This window comes from Dermacentor silvarum, chromosome 11, assembly GCF_013339745.2.
Source record: "Dermacentor silvarum isolate Dsil-2018 chromosome 11, BIME_Dsil_1.4, whole genome shotgun sequence".
Classification (NCBI taxonomy): Eukaryota; Metazoa; Arthropoda; class Arachnida; order Ixodida; family Ixodidae; genus Dermacentor; species Dermacentor silvarum.
The window spans coordinates 108,355,331-108,381,815 of record NC_051164.1 but is presented as its reverse complement, the minus strand read 5'-3'; the positions used below and the strand labels follow the sequence as shown (position 1 = coordinate 108,381,815).

Sequence of the window (26,485 nt, the reverse complement as noted above, 5' to 3'; positions counted from 1 at the left end):
GAGCGCGTAAGTTTGGACCACATCATCTCTCGAGCTAAATGCGAGAAGCCGGTATGCGCTGCCCATACTCCTGTATCCCCCCCCCCCCCCCTCTCCATCTACAATGACCTCCTGCTTCTTTCCTCCAACCTGGCGACTCGCCAAACCCGTATTAACCGATACGAAGCCGCTGCAAAGTCGCGAGTCACGAGCCCGTCGCGGTCGTGGTTAATGGTTAGTGTTTTCTCCGCAAACAGAAAGGGAAAAAAAGCCAAGACGCATGACACGCCGAGGTCTGCCGCTGCTCTAGAGTTCATAGAACTGGCAGAAGAAGTAACTACTGTCAACCTAACCCCCCCCCCCCCCTCCTTCCCTCCACATCACCCTCTTTTTCATTTTCCTCCGAGAGACGGGGCCTCATTTTCAAGTTATTGCTGCTTTTCCTATACGCGACGCATGCACAATTGGTAACAGTCATTGAGCTGGAGTCTCCGTTCCCTGCTCTGATGAACCTACTTCCTGGGGGCGGTCATTTATGACTAAAAAACACCACCCAAGCACTCCGTACGGATGGTTAACCAGCGAAGCTAAAACGTGCGGCCCCGGTGTTTAGCAGTGGGTTAATCTCGACGCTGTATTGAAGCGTTTCTCAATTATTGGTTACATGTTTGTGTTTCTAGTGGAACGCAAGCGCCAACGGCGGGCGAGTGCTGCTAACCACGACGCCGAGCTAACTCGAGATATCGAACGCATGCGACAACGGCGAGCCGAGGAGCCGGCGTTGCGGGCAGAGCAGGGCCGATGCAGAGAATGACGTCACTATCTAATGGTGCTGCCAATTGCGCGCGTAGAGAACGACGTAACTGACGGCGCAGCCAATGGAGACGTTTAGAGAAACATGGGACGAACGGTTTTTCGTTTCGCCTAGCCATATACAGCTTTCGCTGTAAAATTCATTTCAATTGAGTAAACCTTTCGACAGTAACAATTCACCCACCGTGGCTGCTTAGGGGACTTTGGCGTTGTGCTGATAAGTAAGAGGACGTGGGTTCAAATCCCGGTCACGACGGCCGCATTTCGATGGGGGCGAAATGCAAGAACGCCCGTGTACCGTGCATTGGGTGCCTGTTAAAGAACTCCAGGTGGTCAAAAAATATCCGCTGTCCTCAACTACGGCGTGTCTCATAATGATATCGTGGTTTTGGCGCTTAAAACCCCAGAACTTAATTCAATTTAACATAAACAACTTCCGCTTTTCTACCAGAAATTGCGCCGTTATACTCATGTGATTACATCTACCTGCTGTACACGTACCACTTGGAGTATAGCTATAAGTGGTTTATTGTATTGTATGCTATTGTATTGTATTGCATGAAGTGCCATTTCGGGATTGAATTGCATTGTATTGTACCGGAGACGGTTACGCCTGCTGTCTACATAATCTTTATGACTTTGGTAGTACTTGTTCAGATAGAATGACATCTTCACTGCTGACATAGAAATCTACCCTATATAGAGTCAACTGCAATAATAAATAAAATGGATGAAATGAAATAGAAATCGGGTAGGAGACAAGTGAGGTGGCGAGTAGTCATTGAGGTCACCGGTTCGGCTCTCATAGTCATGGCGGCGGTGATTTCTGCTAAAACAGAAATTGCCTGCTACTGAAGTAACGCCGCAGCTTAAAGAATGCTCGGACAATTAAATTGTTGTGAATACTTGCGCAATCCCGTCGCTGGTAGTGTCGCCTGTGGGTGCAGTCAGGTTCACATAGAATGGAAGGAGGCGGTGAGTTATTACCTTGGGAGAGAGCACTTCAATAAGATGACAAAAATAACTCTCTCAGGAAGTTTTCTCATTTCACCTGACAGCATCGTCCTTTTAATCAATTAAAATTTTATGGTTTGTGGAGAAGCCAGTGACGAAACAGTAGCCCCAATTTCCAGTTACATACAGAGAAATAAATTAATTGATCAACGAAAGAGAAAGGAATAAATTGAGAATTTGGGATGGAAAAAAAAAGGGGGGGGGGAAGGGGGGAGGCAAGGAAGTACACACTCTGACACGCATTTGGCCATCTGTTCGAGCTGCCTACCAAGAAGGTGATCTCATCATCAGCTCGCCCAACAAATGACCATGTTTGCTCTCAATTTTCATCGGGTAACTTGCGCTCTTCACGTTACGCTTGCAATTCTCATATAGCCACTAGCACTGTCCTAAACATCTTATTTTTCTTTTCCCCTTTCCCCACGTGTAGGGTAACCAACCGAGTGCGACCTTGGCTATCAACCTTCGTACCTTTCCTTATCTCTTTCTCTTAACTTCTGCCCATCAGTGTTGATTAGCCTAACTGTTATCCCCCAATTACTGGCATCCCTGAAGCCGAAGCAACTCGGACATACACTAGTATAAACAAAGTCGGCTCTACGCAAGGCCTTAGCGACAACACCGGAACTAAGAAGTGAGCACAAAAGGAATCTTGTTGATTCAGCCGGAGGGCCCTTTTCGTCCGTGGATCCAACGACAACGAACGACTGGACTGGCGACAGTAGAACTACACTACCGACGACAGCTTTCTTTTTCTTTCGTCGCCGAACTGAGAAGGGTCAACGCACGCACAACGCTTCCATTCCATCCCGATCGCCCGCTTCATCCCTTTCGCTCTCTTTCTCTCCTCTCCTCGCGTCACGATCTCTTGACACTCCTGACATCGCCCGTGTTATGGCTTTTGTGTCACGCAGGCGCCCGGCCAATGGAAGGGGGAGGAATCCCCTGCCACCCATGCTATACTGGACGGATATTGCCACTTCCAAGAGACGCGGGGGGAAAGGGTGTTGTCTAGTCCAGAGCGCTTGTCAGTGGCGAGTGTTTGTTGTCTGTGAGGTGCGGCGCCATTGTGGGGATGGCGCGCCATGGAGAGAGTCTCACGAAGCCGTGAGCAGGAAGGCGGCCGATCGGACGGAAAGAAAAAAAAAAGTTAGGAAGAAGGTTGTTTATCACGAGAGGAGGACAGACTGACGTGCAGGCATGCCGGTCCGTTGTTGTTCTTTCGCACCGCAAATAAACGTCGCCACATCAAGGAAGCTGCACTGCGCGTGTTTATTAAGTTGCCACGAATGTGGTGACATGAGGAATCTCTATTTTTCTTCGGTGTGTAAGTTTCGAGCAATAGGATCGCTAGTAAGTCTGTCCCCACAGAGTGAAAGTGGAGTAGGAGCTAATTGAATCGAAAGAAAGAGCTCTTAATCCTTCGCTGAACCATCGCTGCGCCAAAGGAGCAAAAAACGTGCAACCGTACCTCGGCTTAGCCTTACGCCGGAAGTTTGGCGCATAAATTGCGTAGTTGAGTTCGCCGGCAAAGCAAGCAAGATAGTTTAATGAATGCCAGAGAGGTCAATCCTGCTGCAAGTGTAGCGCTTGGAGCGATGCTACAGTGAAGCCTATAAGAAGATGTGCACATTTCCTCGCGACAGTTGTTTGGTCGCAACATAGACACATAGTAAGAACTATACTCCATTAAGACGTTAACACCAGCAGAAACGAATTAAAGCAAGCAAACCAATAGAGGAAAGCAGATGTAACACATAGTTTAATAGTCGCACTCGGACGGTAAGTAAATATAAATACCACAGTCCCCAATAAAGCAACCTACAGTTTAAAGGAAATGATCACACACGTGATTATGACTGCATAAAGTAAGCAGTTTGAGAAAGTCTGAGAATGATGTCTGAGAATGTCGTTATCGCTCTTTGAGAATTCTTGCTCAAGCGCGTTCCGCGACGAAACTGAACCGGCTGCGGAATTTGAGACGAGTCGCGCTAACGCTTAAAGGACGACCACGTTTCAAGTTTCAAATAATCCCTAAGCTGTAAAATATACAACAGAGAAGCGTCGGAATGCGTTCACCTTGAACCTACCCCGACGAGTTAACGAATGAAGGCATTCATGAAGCCTAAATATTCAGATTACCAGGTCGCCACCGCGGCCGTCCAAGGGCGCGAGTAATGAACTTCTCTCAATTTAATGCGTTCCCGGATACCCCAAGCTCGGCTCAGCGCTACGGGAGAAAATCCCCGTAGTCTGACTCACCGCTCATTTGCATATAGATGGCTGGCGGTAGCGCATTTGTCAGTGGCTATCAAAAGAAACCGCGCAGTATCTACGCAACACCAAGGGCAGGTGAGCCTCTGCACTAAGCTAAAACCGTGCAATGAAGTTAAAGCTACAGCTGGCGCAGGCACGTGGAGACTTCTCGAAGCTGTTCGCACGTATGAAACAAAAATTGATTCATTGATTGGTTGATTGATTTATTTACAGAATGATTTTGACCAACTGACTGAAGACTTGGTGGCTGGCCGATTGGCCAGCTTGCCAGGAAATCACAAAATGTTTTCACGTGGCACCGACGTGTATTTGGCACCCGACTGGTAGGCGCCAGCTACAGTTTCTGCATGATTGCACGCTTTTAATGCGACAAAGAATTAGGCAGCCGGAAAAGCCCATCAGTTTCCGTTGACGTGTAGTGTGCGCGCATAGATTGCTCGTATGTTTTACAGACATGGCCTCAAAGGCTACCGGTTGAGATAGCCGACAGTGGTGACGTAACCTGGGCCTCCCTTTGCATGCACTATAGGTCCCACATTTACCGCAAATATAAAGTCGAAGCGCACGAGGACTGCACACTTCGCTACACAATAGTAACCGAAGAGCAATAAGAAATATATTACGCTACGATCCAACCGTTTATCGTTCCTGGAGGGATGCCGAATGCCTTGCTGCGTACTAGAACAACACGTAATACGTTCGGCATGCGGGTTTTTCTTTCCCATGGCCTCGGGAAAGGGCGTGCTTCAAGTGCGCGAGGCCGCTAGTGTAACGAGGATACGATCTCCTTCCGTTACGGCGTAGTAGCTTAACGTAACCATTCGGTTGACACGGGGAATCTCGATCACAGTCGCTTAGCGCTAGAAACGTTCCACGGCAGGACGATCTCGCATACATTTAGTTTCACGACTGTGTGTTTTCACTTGGTCTTCACTAACGTTTACTGAGTGTGACTGTTTGACCAGAGTCTTTCGAGAGTTGGAACATAATGGTAAGTAGCAGTGAATTCTAAGCGCTAATGAAACGACGAGTAGATACTATCTCAGTAGAGTGGGCATTGATAAGCGATGTACTATACAGGGCGTTTCATTTTAGCTGCACCAATTTTTTAAATATTGCCTTTGGCAGATAGCACAATTATAATCCTTGATCTAAACTACTCGATGAGGCAGCCATTACTTCCACGAGAAATGAAAACGCCTAATTGAATAATTATTATAAATTAGTTAAGTTTTTAATGAATTATTTTACGGCACATCTTTTAATCTACGAATTATAGCCGCTGAGTTCGAAAGGCGTATCCACTTGGAATGAATTCTCAAGACTGAACCAGTTTCGAGATACTAATATTCAATTTTCAAAGTGTCCGACGAAATGTATGGGCGTTGCAGTTAACGTTTTGAGGAAAACGCTTGTTCTTTAAGGTTACCTAAATTTGCCTTTGCGCCAATTTCATTTATGACATTTAGAACATTCGACAGCAAGCTGAGAGAGTGGGTAAGTGAGTATTCATGGTTTGAAAAGGTAGAGCGTAGAAAAGACGGACTGCACGTTGGTGTCATTATCTTAGTTGCTCTTATGCCTGTGTTGTCTACATCTTACTTTTCAAACCATGAATTACTTTATCACAATATACCTTAATGCGCATTCGTATAACATTTTGAACAGATAAGGTCACTGAGCTATCAGGACAACTCAAGTAAAATTACAACTCATTCTGCATGACAAAGAAAAGAAAAAAAAAGCAGGTATTTTCGCTACGCATCCAAACTGTCCCGGTAATTGTTACTCAGAACTTTACCATTGATTTTCGCAAAATTGTTGATTTCGTTTCGCCTCTACATTGCGGTGGATGAGACTCGCCGCGCGAACTCTTCTTTTCAACCATAATCTTCGTGCAGGGAACACATGCGGTCAAATTGCTGCACAGTCGTGTCGCAGATCGTCATACAGGGGAATGCCACTTGAGCAAACATGTCCCTTCAACTAACTACACGAATTTAAAAAAAAGAAAGAAAAGGCCGAGCGCGTCGTCTTCCGTACCACGCTCCTCATTTATGTCTCACTTCAATGAACTTTCACCTAAGGGAGCAGTTTTCTTTAGGCTCTTCGAAGTTACGTTTTACTCAGAATGTTACTGCATACAGCGTAACACAGACGGATCAAGAATTGAGACAGGACATCATAGTGGTTATAGTGCGGCGCACATAACCACCACCAACGCACATTTTGATATGGAGTGTTCGAGTTCATTCCAGTCGCCAAGGCTGTCCAATCTGACTTTTGAGAAGACGGGTCTTCTTTTCTTCCTGCTTACCGAAACGCGAACACGCTTTGGCATCGTTTCTGGATCGCAACACCCTGAACGCATTGCTCTGAGGCGCCCTCCGACAGCAGTGCGTCGATGTTCTCTTTGACCTGCAGTTCAAAAGTAGCCAAAACCTCATCGTAGACCGCCCATGCGTGGCAAGCATAAACGTAACGGCCCACACAGGAACAATAGCCCCACAGAAACCTCAAGCTCAAAAAGAGTTTCGTTACTACGGTCCACGTCGCGCACAAGAAAGCGGAAATCAATTCGGACCGCGTCGAAATGCGTTTCCGCCCTGCCGCTAGCTCTTTAAACGCCGCCTCTTCCGAGTCCGACCTGGACAAGCAAGGACCAAGCCGGGCAACCTTGAAAAGCAATCGTCTTTGAGAGTCGAGGAAGCCAGACCACCGATCGGGCCCAAGGTAGAGGAAAAGACGCGAAAAACGGAATAAAAAAAATAGAAAAAGAGGGCGTCGAACGATATCCAGATGCCTAAGTGGTTTCTTGGGAGGCTGAACCTATACAGCCTCTCCGCTTGTGCTGAAGGCCGTATCCTGGCACGGCAATAACGACGGCGTGTATATGACGCGAGGAAGACGGGATGGCAGGAACGCAGAAAGAAAGAGTTCCAACTTTACCGCTCCCCTGATCTTCCTTCCAGTGGGAGGATTGTCGAGCGGAGAGCGATTTCCGAGTTGTTATAAGCTGAAGCACAGTAAGAAAACAACAACAAAGCGTGGATAAAACTGTCTGTACAGAGGACGCGAAGCGGTAGACGACGGCTGAATCGACGGGGAAGAGCGGCGTTGTATAGTATAGAACTACGAGGAAAGCACGAAGCAGCAAAAAGAACGAGAGCACAGAGGCGGGTGTAAGACTAAAGATCGACAACAGCGGCAAAACTATAACACAAAACGATGATAAACGGGGTAAGAGCGCAAGGACAATCAAAGTGAAAAGAAAAGAGAAGCTTCCTTTGAGGGGCGTGGCTACAACAATGAGCCCCCCACTACAAAACAACGAAACAGCCAAGACGTGGTTTTGTTTCGAGTAAGAGATGTACGCTTCCTAGGTGCTAGAGGGCTCACATCAGTGTTGAACCAAGAGAGAGGATCCGAAAAGCTTGCAAAAGTACGAAAGAGGAAAAGGAGGTCACTTTTGAGTTGCTCATCTCACGCCTTCTTCGTTTTGGCATCGTGTGTAACCATGCGCACATCGGCTTCCACCGTTCTCAATGTTAAAGTGACACTAAAAGACAATGTTAGGTCGAGTTAGATCGATAGACTGTTCGTCTAGCAATCTATCACCATTGCTTGTGCGTCAATACACCATTTTTTGCGTACAATATTCCCGCCGAATGTCCCGCTACTGTTCGCGCCAAAACTGACGAGTTGACGTAATCCGCACGTGACCTCCCTCTATATCGCCCTCTGTGAATCAGTCAGTTCTGACGTCACCTGAGAGGTACCATCGTCCGCATACAAGAGGCGCCACTGCGATATTCCATTTTCGTCCTTTTCGCGCTTACAAAAGCTCTGATGTCGCTACGAATGACGAATTCGTCATTATACAGAAGCCTGATTTTTCAATCTAGCTTCGACTTAATATTTTCCCTTATAGTTGGGCAACTGAAAAAATCTTCTGCTCTAACTTGGAGTCAGATAAATGCGTCACTGTGTATCAGTGGTGATGTGAAATCTGCTTGCATGAGATTGGAAATGTTCGCAACTATTATAGTTTACTAGCTTCTGCACAAACAATAAAATGTTCAATGATCAAAGGATGATGACATGCAATGATACGAAAGACGTTCTGTCAGAACAGCACATTTCGCAAACGTTACTGAACAATAACAGTGGTTCGTCAGTGGTGTAATCGCCTTGTTGAACAGGCTTTTCACGAAAATTTGCGCTACTTTGTGTGAAGACCATTTTGACGTCATAAAGACGAAAAACACCTGTGAGGTACGTTTCAAACGCCATGAGATTATGCTGCAAGCTAGGATGAAAAATGTTCACAATAAGGAACCGCTGCACGATGCTCATTTGGGTACTTAGATAAATGAAATACATTTTTACCAGAACGAACCTGAGAGATATTCATCTTGTTTATACGTGCAATCAACCACAAAATAATACGGACCATGAAATCTGAGAAAAAGTTGAATATCTTCGCAGCCTCACATCGCAGCCTGGTATTTGCATTTCGGGCCTCGACTAGAATATACTAACATTGTCTTATGCAGTTTTACTGGCTACTGCTACAGGCTGCTCGGGAATTTCACGTTTTCTGATACCCTGTGGTCCGTAAACTTTTGTGGTTGACTGTGCATGGAGGGGCATGCTGTGTTCATCGGTATACGTGCCATTTGCTGTAGTAAGATTTTTCTCACCTTCATAAGCGATCGGTCTGGGGTGGGTAATACTAGCTTTCTCAAAACTTCGTTATAGTTGCTACTTTACGTCTGATTATTCGGTCAATGCCCCTTTCCCTGCCCCGACGCTCAAGTGCTGTGTTTGCAGCCTTTCTCTTGGAAACCGCAACAATAGCATCAATGTCAACAGCCCGCCCAAGCAGATGCATCTGTCTAATAGCCTAGTAAACTATGCGGTAAAAGGAGAAAGGAGCGGAGAATGGACGCAGGAAATAAGTGCCGGACCAAGCCAACAAGGCACACTCACTCATCAGGACTTCAGAGCGGCCACAGATGAAAACAATGGCCACGGGTCGCTGCGCATAATTAGACTGGCCGGCCGAACGGCATCCATCAGCCGACGTTTCAAAGCGTCATGGAAGCCCGAAGTGAGGTGGAAGCCCGTTACAGTAGACCAATCGTGGTGGACTTAAGGAGATTTTACTGTGCCAGTAAGATCATTTCCTCATTTTAAGTAGTGTGAGAAAGAGAGAAGTCAGGTACAGGGTACTACCCCTTAAAGTCAAGACACGGATAAACACCGCGCCGCGTATAAAGGCCTTAAGGGAGCGCTTCGAGTAAGTTTCCTTTTTGCCATTTCCTCCCATACAACCACCCTGCATGAATTGCATGTTTGCCTGAATGAACGAATAAATTCAATTAATAGAAGCCTTCCTTCTGCATTGGCGGAAAGCAAAATAATAGTACAGACGGAGTGGATAGTGCGCAAGCGTGGAAAGTTAGCGGTAGTAAAAACTTAACTGAGAAAACAATACAAGCTTCTTTTTTTTTTCAAGATGGCCGTGCCCATCAGTAGAACATTTAAGCAGTCTACAGAACATTTCAGTTCAGCAACCAATATTTTAACATGCTATAGCGGGCCATGAAGTGCATCGATTGAATATAAGGTATAGTCCATATATACACTATTCTCAATTCGTCGACCGAATCTAAAATGTTCTACAGATCATTCCGTATGCTCTGGCGATTTTTCTCTATGATCGACGGAGAAGCTTAGTTAATCGACGGAATCCGAAATTGTTCACTTCTACTCAGCTTCTCGTTCTAATCTAACATGGTATCGCAGACCATTTTACATAACAGCCCTGAGTACACGATAGTTAATCTAAATGTTAGCATCACAACATCGACGCGGTCACCTTGGAAGCATTCGCCGTTAACGCGAGCATACGCTACGAGGGCTCCAAAATTAACTGTGACCGCCAGTGGACTGTGTTGTAGGCTGCGAGTCACGTGACCCGCGGCACCAACGACGGCGAAAGAGGAGGCGACGCTCCAGCGGCCGGCTGAACAAACATTGCCCACAAGACGATACCGCGCAACGGAGACCTCGCACATGGGAGCGCCGGAAACGTGGGAAAGGAACTGGAAGAATAAACTTTTTGTTTTTCCCGCCTACCTGGCCACCGAACGTGTCGGTTCTGCTCCCTGCACGCTGCATGCACGCTAACATCACAGGACCTTCAACCGTGTACAGAAATCGGCGTACACGGGCGTTTCATTTTATTGCGATATCAATTGTACGGACGCTCGAGACTTGTCTGCGCCGTCGCCGTCGGCGTCGCCGTGCTGTCAAGGTGTCGACGCGCATGCGCGGCACACGCGTGGAGGGTAAGAAGGCCTCCCTAGGCGTGCAGTGCGTTTGGGTGCAAGAGCGACGAAGCCAAGTGGACGCACACGGTCACGCTGCTCTCAGTCGGCCCTGCCGTAGCCGGGGCAGCGTTCTGCAGCTTCCGCTGTCATGGCTTGCGCTCACGCAAGCACATCAGCGTTCCCGCTGGGCAGCTGTTATGCATGTAACACCGTGGTGCATGCATGTACACATGCACGGACCAGTAAACATCAGGGTAAGCCTATATAATCCTTTTGTGTGGGCGCTGAAAACGGCGATGACATTATTTCGGTCTCATATGCTCGACCGCCCTCGGGACGCGACGCCTGCTTCTTGAGACGCCTTAGCGCAACGCTAAACCTTGCTATCGCTTTCAATGCTTCGCCTTCGGGCGAAACTACTAATTTTTTGCCGCTAGGCCACGATTAAAAGTATAGCTCGCTCTGAATAACGACGCAGAAATAGCTGGCACGGTACTATTCGCCGCTCCGTTAACGCTGTGACGAATGCTGCTGCGAATTCCTCAGGAGCAAGCAGCAATGTTTTCTCGCTCTCTCAACGGAGAAATTACGAGTATACCGTGTCGGTCCCATATTCGCTTCCGAGTTTCGGAGTTGCGGCTACTCCCGCTTGCAATGCGACACACAGGGTTGCAAGTGTGCCGCATCGTGCAGCCAATCAGCGATACCAATCTCCTGCTGCTTCAAGAGACGCGCTCCCGAGCAAACACCGCACTGCAGGATGTACCAACACGTGCGTGGACTTCTGATAGCTCGCACTCATCGGGGAGCAGATATTTCCGCCTTACGAAGAGCGGCCTAATTCAATAAGCTCTTCCAGTGTTTATCCTGGTGGCCACGCACTTTCTCGATAGCGTCACGGCTTCTCACCGGAATCTCTTATTGCGGTGGCAAACCAAACCGGAACTATGGGAAACAGGCTATATCCGTCCTCAGAAGACGTCTGGCTTCAAATAAGGACGGATTCGCGCCTTGGGTAAGCAAATTGATGCGTTTCCTCGTAGGAAACTGCACCGCGTATATGTGAGACACTGAGCGAGATATCTATACGCCCAGAATCTCCCACGAGAGGGTTGTCGCTCCACTGGAATACCCTCAGGCAAGACACTGGGGGGTTTCTAGTACAAAGTAAATGAATAAAGTCTCCAAAACCAACTGCAGCCCCTTCTCCATCTGCCAAGGCGCATTGGCACTGCCACCGGGGAGGGGGATCAGAGAGAGGCGATGCAGGGCACAACAGAACACGTTGTTCCGCCAGCAGGTAACCATAAATTCATCATCCCATGTCAAAGGCACGTGGTCTTCGGTACGTACGGTGTGACCGAAGGGCCTTGACGATAGATTTATGCGCCTCGGAACATGGCACAAGTCGTCTCGTAAAAGCGCTATAGGTGCTCCTGTCTCGGCATGCACGCTCTGTAATGTTCGTGGCATTGTAGTTTCTCGAAAAAAAAAACAAAAAAAGAAGTAAAATCAAATTTAGCCCTGTAATGCCCAAACACAGCTACACATCAAGGAAACTCGGAGATTACACTTGCAGAAAAAAAAAAGCACTGTTATTTTTTCATCTATAACTTAACTGCTGCACTAATTGATTATATAGTAATTTGTCTAACTATCCACAGCGAAAACTTCACTCCAACGTATCAAAAACGCAACTATGGACTTTGAATTAAGTTTTCCGCGCTTCGATCAGCCTTTTGGCCCATCAAACCCGGCGTAGCATATATGATACATTTGGCAATACAGAGTTTTTTTTTTTTTGTAATTATCACCGCCCAAGCACTCCGAACAGATGGTTAACAAGCGAAGCTGAAACGTGCGGCCCCGGTGTTTAGCACTGGGTTAATCCCGACGGTTCATTAAAGTATTTCTCAATTATTGGTTACTTCTTTGTGCTTCTTAATGAGGTTACGCACACGTTCGGCTGCGAGGGAGAGAACGATGTCACTGACGGTATGCCCGCAGTCCGCCGTTGTCGCTTGCGTTGGATGTCTCTAGTTTGATCGGCAGCGTGCACGTCAGCAGCATACGCCCGCCATCGCCGCTTGCGATTCTTCGAAATTAAATTGCTTCAAAATTAAATCTGTGAGTCACGTAAGACAATGAATCACTCATACCCCCTTAAGCAATGAAATGGCTCATACCAGCGTAAACGCGGCCTCCCCATTACGACGACAGAAGAGAAGTGAAATTCTACGCTGGAATGATGAGCGGCAACGCAGCCAGCTGTGGAAGAAGACGACGACGATGAACGCGGGAGCAGTGGCACGAGCGCGTGCCGAGCACGAGCGCAACCCGAGGAGCGCCACTGAGCCAGCTGCGGAAGAAGACGACGACGCTCGAGTCAATGCTGATGATGACAGTTTTCTGTGGACAGGCGACTAACAGACACTTTTTCGTTTCGCCTAGCCATATAGAGCTTCGCTTCAAAAAAAAAAAAAAACTATTTGTTGTTGTTTGTTTCAAATAATGGGAAAAGTTCACACGCATAGGGACGACTTCCCGCATAACAGGAAGCACCAGCAGTACCGATGGAAGCCCGTTGGTGTACGGTTTGACGCATTTGATGATATCGCGCCACGTCGTGAATTTGAAAACTTGGCGAACGGTTGCTGTTTGAGAAAAAATATATATATGATAGTCAAAAGTAAATGGTGGCCGTATTTTCGATCAAGACCGTGTACTCGGAATTTTGGTTTTTCGTCACGCGAAGTGAAGAAAGTAAGACACACGACGGCCCTATACCAGTAGGGGAGCTGGCCACATGATATATATATATATATATATATATATATATATATATATATATATACACTGCAGGAAGCGCATTCCTTATTACGCCATCAATATCTTTAATAATTGTTGAAAACTGCAAAATTTCGAAAAACGAAATTCTCAAGTTTAGAACTCTGGGACTCCGCAAGGAAAAACAATATAAACACTCTGAAAAGAGCATTTAATAATGCAGTTTTCAACTTAATAAAGTTGACAAAATGTATATCTTATACAGTACCTGTTAAAGTTATCCCTAACTGCTGAATATGACTTTTGAAAAACTCTTGTAAACATTGTAACTGTAAATTGCTGTAAATTGCTGTAACTGCAGCTGTAAATTAATAAACGCAATCTGTCCGCTCTAGACATTCTAACGGATGCAGTTTACAGAACTGGGACATCTATTTTTGGTGCAGAGCTAAGAATTTGTAAACATCGTGGTTCTACTTTCTTTCTTTTTTTTCAAGTTTACCAATTTTCGGCAACATTTATAAAAAGAACTTCAGGTCCTAAATAGCAATTCTCCTTCCTGCAACCACTAGAATTTAAATTGATCTCTCTGAAATGCAACAAATTTTATTAAAACCAGTCGGTGGGTTATCTTGGAAAAGCGTTTCCGCGTTTTACATGCATTTGAATAGGCGGCATCGGAGTTGGGCCCGAGCTTAAGTTTAGTTTGAGTACCACGCGTCATGAGAGCGCTGGTTGCACGTCAAGAGTCTTTTGCGTGATTCTCAGCCCATCCCGGACACACACCACTGAGCCTGCACACAAGTACATCACGCGTTCAAGCTTTAGGCACTTGCGGCGTGGCCGGAGATGGTACGAAAAGTCACGTGGTCACAGAGACAGACCTCGCCGGTGGCCGGCCTATAAATAGCGCCGCGCGTCGCGGCGCTGCCAGTCGGTGCGCGGATTTCTGTGAGTTCTGTCGTGAGCTGCGATGGACGAACGTTCGACTTCTCACTCAGTAGCTGCGCCCGGCTCCTCAGGACGGCCACGCAAGTGCACGAACGATGCCGTCGCAATACATTCGCATTCATCCACTTAGGGATAACAAGTGCCCTTAAATGTCTGCGACAATCCAATCCTTCAATCGATGGGTGGTTGTCTGGTCGTTTGACCACGAACGTTAAGAGACGGGACGTGGCACACGAATCACCGCATGTAGCCATCTGTACTGTACTCCTACCGATGTGCCGATGACCGGCTCTGTTTGCTAGTTTGATTACGCAATGAAACAACAAACGGCACCTGGATAACCTCACTGCAACAAAAATGGGGCTTCAAGCGAATTATTAAAAGTATCCTTTATTAAAGCGATACTTGCTGTGCCTTCCTTCCCGGGGTTTGGTGGTCCTGATCGGTCGGTGTCTGTCCGAGTAAGGTGAGCTGATCCCAGAGACAGTGTATTATCAAAGTGGGCCGATCGCAGAGATGGTATAATCGAAACTAGGTCGATATACCCGGGATAACCCGCGGCCACGTGGCGGGGTCACGTGATGAAATCACCGCGTCTAACGTCCACTCGATCTCTTCCCGGATGTGTGACGCACTTGTCCTTGTTTCGTCCTTTAGGTGGATTATATACAGGGTGTCCCAACTATCGTGCAACAAGGTTTAGAAATATGCAAATGCCACGTACCTGGACAGAACCAAGGCAATGTTGTTTGCCGTCTCTCGGAGATACTCTGATTATTTTTTTTGCATTCCGCCTAATTACATAATCAGTTTTGATTAATCAACTGCTCAAATATTATAATTAGACGAAAAGTGTCAATGATAAAATTGTGGAGCAACACGAAAAACTTCCGATACAGCTTTCTGTTGTTCAATACGTGCTACATAAAAGTGTTTTTCCGAGCGTGAAAGGTGCCCACGAATACACGCAAAACTGCCGCGCGACAGGCCGCTCGAGGAAGTTTGCTATCAGCAGTTCTGCTATCAGCAGTCAGCACTCTCTGTCGGCATCGCACATCGCTTTCAAGATACGGCCCGCGCCGCCGCACCAGACGAAACCACCGCCGGAGCACGGTTGATCACGGTTCATAGTGGTTCGAAGTGGTTGGATAATGCGCTAAAAAGCGATAAGCGGCTTATAATGATCAGAACGCCTATCAGCGCACCTGGCGCCGCCACCCGCACCAGAACCAGCCAGTAAGAGACAATGCACCTAATAAATGTTGCATACATTTCATTCGTTCTACATCTCCCTCGTCATTTCACCCCACGTCCACATTCGCTGCGGGCTATCTATCTGTAACACGGGTGAACATTGCTTCAACTCGCCTCTTCTACGTCGTCTCGCGCGGATCTCACGTAACAGTTCAGTGTTGCAACAGCGCTTCTCTTTTTCACGATTCTTTCGCGGTCGTTCTCGTAATTATACGAAACACATCAGCGTGCGACCACTGAACACCACGTCGTAACTCCCACAGGAGATTCTACGTGGAAGTTTTTCTTTTTTTTTCGTGTATACCGTTTGCGGAGGGCCAAGTTTGCATACTAAATTGTACTTCTTGACTGCTGGAATGCCTGTTTACGACCGGCAGTACTACACGACGAAAAAGCAAATCAGACAAGAAACCTGCCCGATCCCAGCTGTCATAGCCAAGTTGAAACGTTGCGGCGTCTTCGTTGTACATTTACAAGGATGTTAAGTGGCGACAATAGTGAGTGCGTGGGATAAAGAATAAAAGCCGTCATCATTTGTTGAAAAAAAAAAGTGCGTGCGGCGTTAAATAAATAACACAACGTATTAAAAAGAGTGCTAGCACCTTGAACCTCTTCCACCCCCCTCCCCCCGCCATTCGCTAAAAAACAGTTATAACCAATAAGTCGTATTCACAACCCCCCGCGTTCTGGTAACAATCCCCCCTCTCCCCAAATCGAAATTCTGAATGAACCCTTGGTCGCAGCTATCGCCAGGCTCCTACCCACTATGGGTATGGCCAAGAAATGGTTGCATTGTCTTGATGAAGAAAAAAGAAGATTAAGGAGGATTAAGGAGATTAAGGAGGTTAAGAATTAAGGAGATTAAGAAGATTAAGGAGGATTAATTCGTAAACATTACGGAAAATTGAAAGTCGGCAAGTATGTCAATGTAGTAATAAAATTAGTACCACGAAGTGAAAAGCACTCGAGAACGGCAGAGGATAAGTTGGAACGATTACATCGGGTAAATCTGTAGGCACACCGCAAGTTCAGTTGACGGTGGATAAGTGTAAATGCAGACCATTGGGAGAGGGCGTCATCGTTAATATTGCTCAAGACATACACAGACCGACAATTATGATGACGATGATAATGCACGGAGCCACGGGCCATACCCGGTTCATGCATGCCATCTGTGCGCGATTATGTTTGTGACGGTAAAACAGCTCAAAAAAACGAAGATGCAGAAAAACAAACAAACGCACACACACACACACACACACACACACACACACACACACACACACACACACACACACACACACACACACACACACACACCACACACACACACGCACACACGCCTTGTGATGTGTGCCACAGTTCCGGGTGTGCGCCATCCTGTTCTGCAGGTCTTTTTTTTTTTCTTTTTTTCCTTCTTTTTTTGAACCGTCTCAAGCCGCGTTAAACGAAAACTAGCCCCTCGTGTCTCGCTTCTGCTCAATTAAGCACATACATCTGCCGCTTCAAACCCGCAGCGATCGCCAGCATAATTTTACAAGCGTCTCGCAAAAAAAAAAGAAAAAAAAAACAAAAAGCAGGGCACCCGAATCTGGATATAATAAGCGTAACTAATGGCCCCTGCTCTGATAATGACGGCGTTTGTGCTCGTTTCCGCTTCATGCAGAGCTCGGGCTCGGCTGGCGGCGACTCCCAGTGTATACCGACGTGGCGGCTGGTTTGCTTCGCGTCTCCCCAAGGCAAACAAACGTCGCCCTGCTCTACACGGACGGGACATTCCGTTCGAAAGAAAGAGGCGTCGCGGGACACGGAGTCAGGATCGAGCGACGAGCCTGCCATGCGCCGCCATGCCTATGCCTGTGAACCGCAGCTATATAAAGGGCCTAGAATAAACAAGTGCGGCACACACACACGCCGCTCGCCCGGTCTTCGAAGAGGCACAGGGCGAGCCTAAGATTTCCGACCCGACTGCGAAAAAAAGAAGAAAGAGAGAAACCCTAATCGGCCCAGACTCGCCGCCGACAGGACCTCGTCTCTGTAGGGATGTAACCCTTAGTCTCGCATTGCTCGTCGTACGTTCACCCCTTTTAGAAATAACGTTGCCCGAACGATGTCGAGACATGTTTGCTTATACAAGGATCGTTATAGATGTCCCCCCCATCCTTCTCATGCATAGCGCCGTCCCTGCTGTAGACACGTGTCAAGGGCAGCGCACAGTATACACTGGGCTCAAGAGCAGCCACTTCGGCTAAGCAAGTTCATATGTCGTACGGACGAGCCCAACGCACGGATACGAACGTGACATTAGCCACGACGCGTTGGTCAAGGTCAACAGAAGGAACCTCATAAACGTATACAAAGAAGGGTGAACTAAATAACCAAAATTAATGCGGAAAGTAGATGCTATGCTTTCACGACACTGAGAAGCACGCTCAGTCTCCGCTACACATATCGACGTCAAGAACGGCGCCTGCGAAGTGTGCGAGCAATTTGTCACAGAAGCGCCCCCTCCGGAAAGCGCTACAAGGGAACGAAAGCTATAACAAGAAGATGTCGCCGAGGCGCCAGAGAAGACTCGCGCCTGATGGATTAACAGACGCTTCCACGGACACAGCAAACGACACTTCTCGCGGACTCTGCGAGATGATAAAGGGTTTTGAACATGTCGGTCACACCCAGCGTGAACTCTCTCTCTCTCTCTCTCTCTCCGATAACACACGTCGCAGTGTTGTTGATCCTGGAGATAGCGTACTATAGGTGCTCACATCTACATTTCCTCTGGCACGCTCGTAGCTTAAGTTGGCTACATGAGAAGCTATATAAAAGTCACGTGAAATGATTTCTTTGCGGATGTGTTTGTTCTTGAATGATTCAGGGCCTGCGCAGTGCAGGAAGTATGAATATATGGCTGCGTAATTAGTATCGACGTCAGCACAAAAATGCAATCCAGAGGAACAGTAGCCGTTTTCTATGCGCCTGTGTTGTTTTGGTACTGTCCGTACCGTAATTTTTGCGATGTCTTTTTCCACTACGAATTCATTCCAACTCGCTCACCTGTCAGCCTTAGTTCCATTAAGGTGATTTTTTTACTTTGGTTGTTTAGAAGCTTTTCAGTAAAGCAGGGCATGTCGATCCTGACTTGGTTGGCGCCCCCCTCGCTCCGTCTATCCCCGTGCAGGGGAATATCACCGTGCAGGGTAGACAACCAGAACCAGGTTTGGTTGATCTCGCTGTTGTCCTATATATCCTTTCTCTCTCTCTCTCTTTCACAAGGACAAATGATAGGGGACGCTAACTGTACGCATTGCAATTTGAGAGAGTTTGAATTCAGGCTTGTGACGCAGAGTTGAAATTGTGCCTAGAATTGCGCTAGAACTGAGTTGATACGTCGCGGGATCGAATCCCGGCCACGGCGGCCGCATTTCGATGGGGGCGAAATGCGAAAACACCCGTGTACTTAGATTTAGGTGCACGTTAAAGAACCCAGGTGGCCCAAATTTCCGGAGTCCCCCACTACGGCGTGCCTCATAATCATATCGTGGTTTTGGCACGTAAAACCCCATAATTTAATTTAATTCAACTAAGTTGATAGGATAGTCGACGAGATTTGCAATGTGGGTTCTAGTGGCATTGTAGTGGCGCAAGCGGCAACACGTACGCAAAAAGACACAAATAGCGCCGTGTATGCGTGACACCTGTGTTTTCCTATTACACCTCAGATAAGTATAAACCAACTAGCCCAACAACAAATGTTGACGTGTCATCTTGTGTCCGTCTCGTGTCTGCAACACGCTCGACAAGCTTGACAATCGCTCCCTCATATCAAACAAAAATATTGATTTCTAGTACCAGCCGACGTCAACTCGAGTTGCTCTAAAGTACGCGTTCGTTTGTGTGTGCGTGCGCGTCTAAACATCAGGGCTGAATGAAAAAATAGCCCTTGTCAGTTGCCTTCCTCGTGCTTGTGTGGGCAGATTTTTTTCTTATCTTCTCTGAACTTCTTTTCTACCCCTTGTCGTCCTCCAGTGCGAAGTAGCCAACCGAACAGTAATGCTGGTTATAACCTCTCTGTCTTTCATCTTATGATTTCTATCTCTCTATTTCCATTGTTTATGTTCCCGCTTGCGCTGCTACACCACCTTACCATACGATATCGTCGTAATAAGGGAAGTGTAAGCTACCTTCTTTGTGCTCTTGGCCTGCTTGGCACTGCTGGCACACTAGCAGTCCATAACAAACGAATCCGCGTTAATGCATTTACACTGAGTGCGCGCGGACTCCTCGGATTGCCGGTAAATGAAGATGAACGGTCCGCGTGATCTCGGGGAGAACGGCCGGCCGTTTGTATCGAGATCGCGAGAACAGAGAAAGGATGTTGTTTTCAAACCCCTTCCTCCTATCCCTCCCCCTTTCTTTCTTTCTTTCTTTCTTTCTTTCTTTCTTTCTTTTTTTTTTTTTATATGCCCTACATGACATTATGAGGAGAGGATGCACCAGACCGCACGAAGCGCGATGCGGGGAAAGAGAGAGAGAGAGGAGGATGGAGGAGGAAGAGAGAGAACAGACCTTGAATCGATCGATCGTCCTTGAGGCGGCCCCGTTAAGTCGGCCAACAGTGCGCCGTGCGTTCCAGTGCGCACACTTCCAGCAAGGTAAAGCGGAGACGGTGACGTCGACGGTAGAGAGCTGGTGTCGCAACTAAATTACGCCGCCAGCTACTTTTTTTTTCTTTTCTCTCCTTTTTTCTTTCTTTTTTTTTCCCGGGTGTAAGGGTGGTACTTGCGCACGGAGCGCGATTAAATTGAGCCACTCGGAGCAGTCATGCCCTCCTGTGCGCCGCCTCCACACCATAACAAAGCGGCCAAACCACACTGATTCGACGTGGTCGCTCTATTCTTAGTAATTTTGTCTTCCTCAGAGGTACTTCAGCAGAGTGGAGTGTAAATGCGTCGCCACACAGCCCGTCGCCACGTGACTAACTAGAGTACGGATGTTATCAACAATAGTCGAGCAAGGGATTGATTAACAGTGGTCAAACAACGTTCATAAAAAAAAGAAGAAGAAGAAATGTCGTCATAGGTACTACCTACTGTCACAGCATGCATTTCTATGAACAGTCCACGTGATCTTGGGAAGAACGGCCGGCCATTTGTGTAGAGATCGCGAGAACAGAGAAAGGATCTTGTTTCCAAACCCCCTCCGACCCCCTCCTACCCCCCCCCTCCCCTATGTTTTTTTTTTTTTTTTTTTGTATGCCCTACAAAATATTACGAGGAGAAGATGCACCGGACCGCAGGAAGTGCGATGCGGGGAATGAGAGTTCATAGCTTCAGTTGATAACGGTAGCGTTAGTAACATTACTGCCTAAACAATGTCGGACTACCTTGCTTAGTGAGTAATGTTACTGGAATATTCCAGAGTGGGTCCAATATGTGCGCTATACGCTATAGGAACATTCATCCGGTGGTGCTAACTGCATTTCGAATTGGTAGCTGAGGCCCACTAATAACAGTGACTACCTTGTTTAATCAGTAATATCACTAGCTCTACCATTACCAACTGCAGTCATACCAATACAGCAAATGCTGTAACAACTAGTAGTAACAACGACCTATTTTTTAAATTATTTTTTAGCAATGAGCGAATGTCGCTGAGGCACAGATTTCGACAAGAGGAATTGTCTTTGTCAAGGCAGGAGTTGTCTCCGTGACGAACACAAGTCCTCTCGTCGAAACTTCGGCTCCAGCGACGTTCCTTGTTCGATCATCGTCGGTCACTTCACGCATCCATCTTCCTGTGAATTTCTGTTTTGCTTGGATTTCGAACAACAGATGTGTATCAGCCGGGAGACAGATGGTGACGAGTACAAAGATGGCGAAATATGGTGACATACAGTGTACAATATAAAATAAAATACAGAGATACAGGAAAAAGGTAATTCTGACGCTGGCTCACTTTGTCATTCTCTCTGTGTTTGTTTGTGTCTGCGGGCAACGAAACCGCCAGAAACACTTCTAAAGTTGTCACCGCGAATGTAAACAAAAACACCGCGCGCCACTTACTGGCGCTATACAGAGGCGCGTATTTTAACGCTTATAGAAGCGTCGTATGGTCGTGCGAGTTCCTGTAAAGCTTTTTACGAAAATTGAGTCATCGATAACATATAAAACGTAGTCCTCCTCACTAACTTTCTGCTTCTGCGCATATTTTCCGCATATCAACAAAACAAGGTCAATGAACGTAAGGGTCGCACGAGTGACACCCAAGGGAACGAAAAAGCAAGAGATACAAGATACGCGTTCAGCTAAATATTAAGACGGCTGCACCACACCAATCGACTGCATGACTGGGAAACACCATTTCGCAGACATACATTTGCTTTAAATAATCTTCCGTTTATTTTAAAAAGCGTCAGCGTGGTAAAGCACTCGCCCGACACTATAATGAGCGTGGCACTTTATAACGCAGAACTATTCGAAGGCGAGACCTTCCACAAATTTCCTTCGAAATTTGTGACGAAACTGATACAATCGCTGACGCACCTCGGAATCAGCGAAGATGACTGAAAGAGAATGCCTGTCAAATGTTGTTTACCGGTCATATAGCGACTTCCGACGGTTGAAGCGGTGCAGTTTTCTAATGTACTGTTAAACGCCACTCTTGTATTTCTTGTCGGTCCTTAACCGATATTTTATGGCCCCTCAGATTTACTGACTTTCCTTGAGCCCTTCTATGTATCGCCAGATACTCCGCTTTCATCCGAACGCAAACGTTTTCAGGATAGGCAAGCTACCCTGACAACTGCTGGTCATTGTATTCTGAAGTATAATACTCGCGCAAAATTTTCTTATTCACATCCGTCGGAATAAAAGGAGACATCGGCGGCTTGAAATGGCATCGGCTTTACTGTATGGCTCTTGAACAAAAAGCACACGACGTTTTATAGTTAACGAGCGGACGTTTTATAGTTAACGAGCGTAATGCGCAATATTTGAACGGTGAATCGAATAAGTCATTCAAGAACGCTTGGAAAGTGGTTGGTTATTACGTCACGTCCTGATTCTCTACAGTTTCGCTGCTTACAACGCACACACATGTACAATAACACACAAACTCGGCCTTGTCGCAGGCTGTGGTATACATTACGGATTACGGCGGGACGGTGTTCCCGAGTATGTTGCTGCAGCAGTACGAATGGGACAATCAAGACGAATAAATCACAGTCATGCACTTCCGTTTTTTTTTCTTTTCAAAATAGAACGTTGGTATTCACCCGAAAGTAGCGTGCACACACACACACACACACACACACACACACACACACACACACACACACACACACACACACACACACACACACACACACACACACACACACACACACACACACACACACACACACACACACACACAGAAAGAAAGAAAGAAAGAAAGAAAGAAAGAAAGAAAGAAAGAAAGAAAGAAAGAAAGAAAGAAAGAAAGAAAGAAGAAAAGCAGAACGTAGATACAAGTAAACCCTTACGGGTTAAAGGGAAAGAAAGCGTCCCAACAGAAACACTATCCCTGGTATGGGCACCAAATACAAGCTTGAACTCCTAATTAATGAACCATAGGAGTTCTGCGAAAGCTCCCATGGTGGATAACGGCTGCTAGAAGGGTAAGTTGGATAGAAGTTAGACGAACCAGTGCAAGATCCCTCAGACAGGTTGGCCGACGTATGGGCCGGATAACCTCTCTTCGTCAAGCGCGGCCGCCTTTGACAAAAGATGTCAAAGGCGACCGCCCTTGACAAAGATAGGTCCACCTATCGAAACATCGGCTAGGCTTCCTGAGGCACTTTACCCTGAATGGTTCATCCACCTTCCATTCTTTCCATATGTAGGCCCCCACCGTGTGAAGGTAAATATGGCATTTACACCTTGCTTTACGACTAGGCTAAGATACATAGGTAGGGTTTAATTACCGTACTGAGACGTATTTCATCACCTGCCGGAACTCTTGATGATTGATGAAGTTTTTATGCCGTAAGAGCATCGGGGAACAAAAAGGAACCAAACAGCTTTTTATCGAAAGCGAAGATTAAGGAGACGGCACAAAATGGGATGACATACAGTGGTCAACAAGTAAAAGGTGTACATAGCCCAGCTAGAGGTGTACAGGGCATAGCTAGGAGTACAAATACGGGACTAAATACTTAAAATGTGTTTATGAGGTTAGCACAGTAGACAGAAGGTTTATCTGAAAGATAGTCCCGTAAAATCTTTTCAATTCCTGTTATTTTCTGGTGTAATGTACACAAGCCAACGCAATTAGAGGTTCAGATGTTTCCAGAGTGTAGGCCAAAGTAATGGGGTATAAAATATACATTTAAGGTAGCCTATTACAAGTTTTGCAATGAGAAGTACAGCTAGGGAACCTCGGTGATAATGAAATCTGCATGCGTGAAACACATCTCAGACCTGCCAAAGCTCTTGTAGCTACGTGACCCTCTGGCAAGTTGTCAACGTCAGCCGTTACGCGCCCCGAACGGCTTCGAGGCCACCAATTATGCCATCGATCGTGCGTATATAAGCGAGCGAAAGCTGCATTCCAACACGACGCCGGCCTCGTAAACTGTCGTCCCGACTCCCGCCAGTAACGCGCCCGACTCCGGAAGACGGCAAAGGTCAGCCATGCTGCCGCTGTTGCCGCCCTGCTCGCGCGCTTCCCAAGGAGAGGACAACATTGTCACAGCGCGCTCGGCCGTGAAATGGGCGAGAAGCGAGGCAAACAGCGCGGGAGAAATGCGAAACGAACGCACAAAGATCCAGCGACACACACACACACATGCACACGCACCTGTGTACACGAGGGAAAAACGCATATCCCGTTCGTTTCTTCTCACGTCCTTCCGGAAGGTCAGGGTACGACAACCCCGAGTGAGAAGAAGAAAAAAAAATATCCTGCGTCGCGCGGCGCATGTAGAATGCCGAGAGAGACATAATTAACGAATTAGTTATTCCACTCACCTAATGGCACCGCGTGGTCGCCGGAAGTGTGGGAAGAGAGAGGCTAGCTGGTACCGTCACAAGCAGTTGTCGTTGAACGACGACGACGCGCCTGGATGCGACGCGGAGAGCAATGAGCCGAGCCGAAACGTCTCCGTCGCTGAAAGCAACACTCACTAAAACTATTTCTGGTTTCCCGCAGCGACAATCGGATGAACGCAGGCAGATGTCACAAATCAGAATGTAGAGCCACGGAGAGGGGTCGTCAGCTGGTTGCGTTCAGGACTAGAGGCTGCTGACCGAACGGCAAAGCGACTGAGAGGAGCAAAAAAACGTTTTCGTCGGGGGTCGAAAGCAACAGTTTCTTCGTTCTTCCTCTTTTGGCGTGACAACGAGACGTACGCGCAGCTCTCACAATGGGCGATATGTCGGCACCTTATATCCAGTCTTGCGATCACAAATAACAGCCCGGGTGTGCGTTTACAACAGTCCGTAACGGAAACACCAGTCGGCACACAAACACACTACTTGCACGCTGCGCGCGCGCAGCGCGAGAGTGCAACGCCGCTCGTCGGTTTTCCACCGGCGCTGCGAAAACGTCAACACCGCCGACGTCGACAACGAAACCACAAGCGAGCGGCACTGCCGCCACTACGAAAAAACAAAACAAAACAAACACGACACTTGCGCTATACACCAGTGGGCCCTTGCGAGAGAGCAGATCACTGTCTCCGCGGTGCGAACACACACACACACACACGCACGCGCACGCTTTGGCGCGCGCTGCGTCGTCCGTCGTAGCCTTTGCGACTCCGCTCCTTGAAGCTCAAGTCCGATCTTGCTGTACGGCACTGGCGATTCCCCAACGCACCAAGCGCCACCAGGACAAGAGAACCCGCCCTTGCCGGCCGGACAGCTGCTGCCTTCGGCCACTCTGGGATGTGGGAGTGTTCTTCTTTCTCAGCGCCGCAGACGCACGAACGAGCGAACGCCCTGACCGGGTCTCGGATTCTCCCCCCTTTCTACTGCGCGGCCGGCAGGCTTCGCTTTGCCGCTCTTCTCCGCAGCTCGCCGGAGGCTCTCATCATCGTCTCGAAAGGAAAAGAGCCGCTCGGAGGGGGGAGAACGACAACCCTCTCCTTTCTATCTCTCTTTCAATCATCTCCCTTCCCTCTGTACGCGCCGCGCTGGGAAACCTGAAATTGCGCGGCGTCGGAGAGAAGTGAGGGCGACGGATAAGACGCCCCCACCGCCGTGTTTCCCGCAATTCTGGAGACGACAACGCTGGTGATAGTGCTCGTCGTGCGCGTGAACCCCTTCAAACGCACCGAGAAATATTGCGAGAAGAACGAGAGACGCGAGGAGGAAGCAGTAGCGCGTACAAACACGGACACCGCAGCGCTGGCGCAGTCGACAGGCTCTCGAATTCAGAGAAAACGCAACCGCGGAACTCCTTCCTGATCGAGCGCACGAGGAAGCTTGGGGAATGCAAGCAGAGAGAGGGGAACCAACGAATACCTCCCGTACGTTCCTAGAAACACGCCACAAACGCCACTTTTCCCAACATCCAATGCAGCCGTTGGACCGAAACTTCGGGATTGCAGAATGTTGCGCCACCGTGCGGTCAATTGCCGAACAAACGGTCGTTCGCAGAATCGCGCAGAAAGTGTGCAAAGGTTTATTTGTTTCTCGCTCATAGGTGGCGCGTAAGCCTGCCAGCTCCCGAAAAATCGGTGACCGGAAGACGATTTGATTGCGGGAAGAGAAACCTAAATCCGCTCGATCGCCCAGCAAAGACTTCCCTACTCCGAGGCGAAAACAACGCCATGAGAGAACGAAGTGCAGAAGAGAGAGCGAAATATCCCAGCGAAAACAATCGGGGAGGATTAGGGAAAGAGGGAGGCGATGCGGTCACGTGGCTCTCTACCACGTGACAGGCAGGATAAAAAAAAACGGAGAAGGCTGAGGTAAAAAGCGGCGGCGGTCTTCACAGAAATCGATGGCGCGCTCGCGCGCGCATTGCATCATGGGAAACCTGGATGGGTCGGCGGCTAGGCCTTCATCCGAGACTGCCGCACGTTCCGC

At 47.7% G+C, this 26,485-nt stretch overlaps 1 protein-coding gene across 1 annotated transcript in view; it reads right to left on the bottom strand.

The window, feature by feature from the left end:
• The window catches only part of LOC119433463 (F-actin-monooxygenase MICAL3-like), a 417,931-nt gene that overhangs the window by 243,597 nt on the left and 147,849 nt on the right, over positions 1-26,485 (bottom strand). The window lies entirely within an intron of this gene.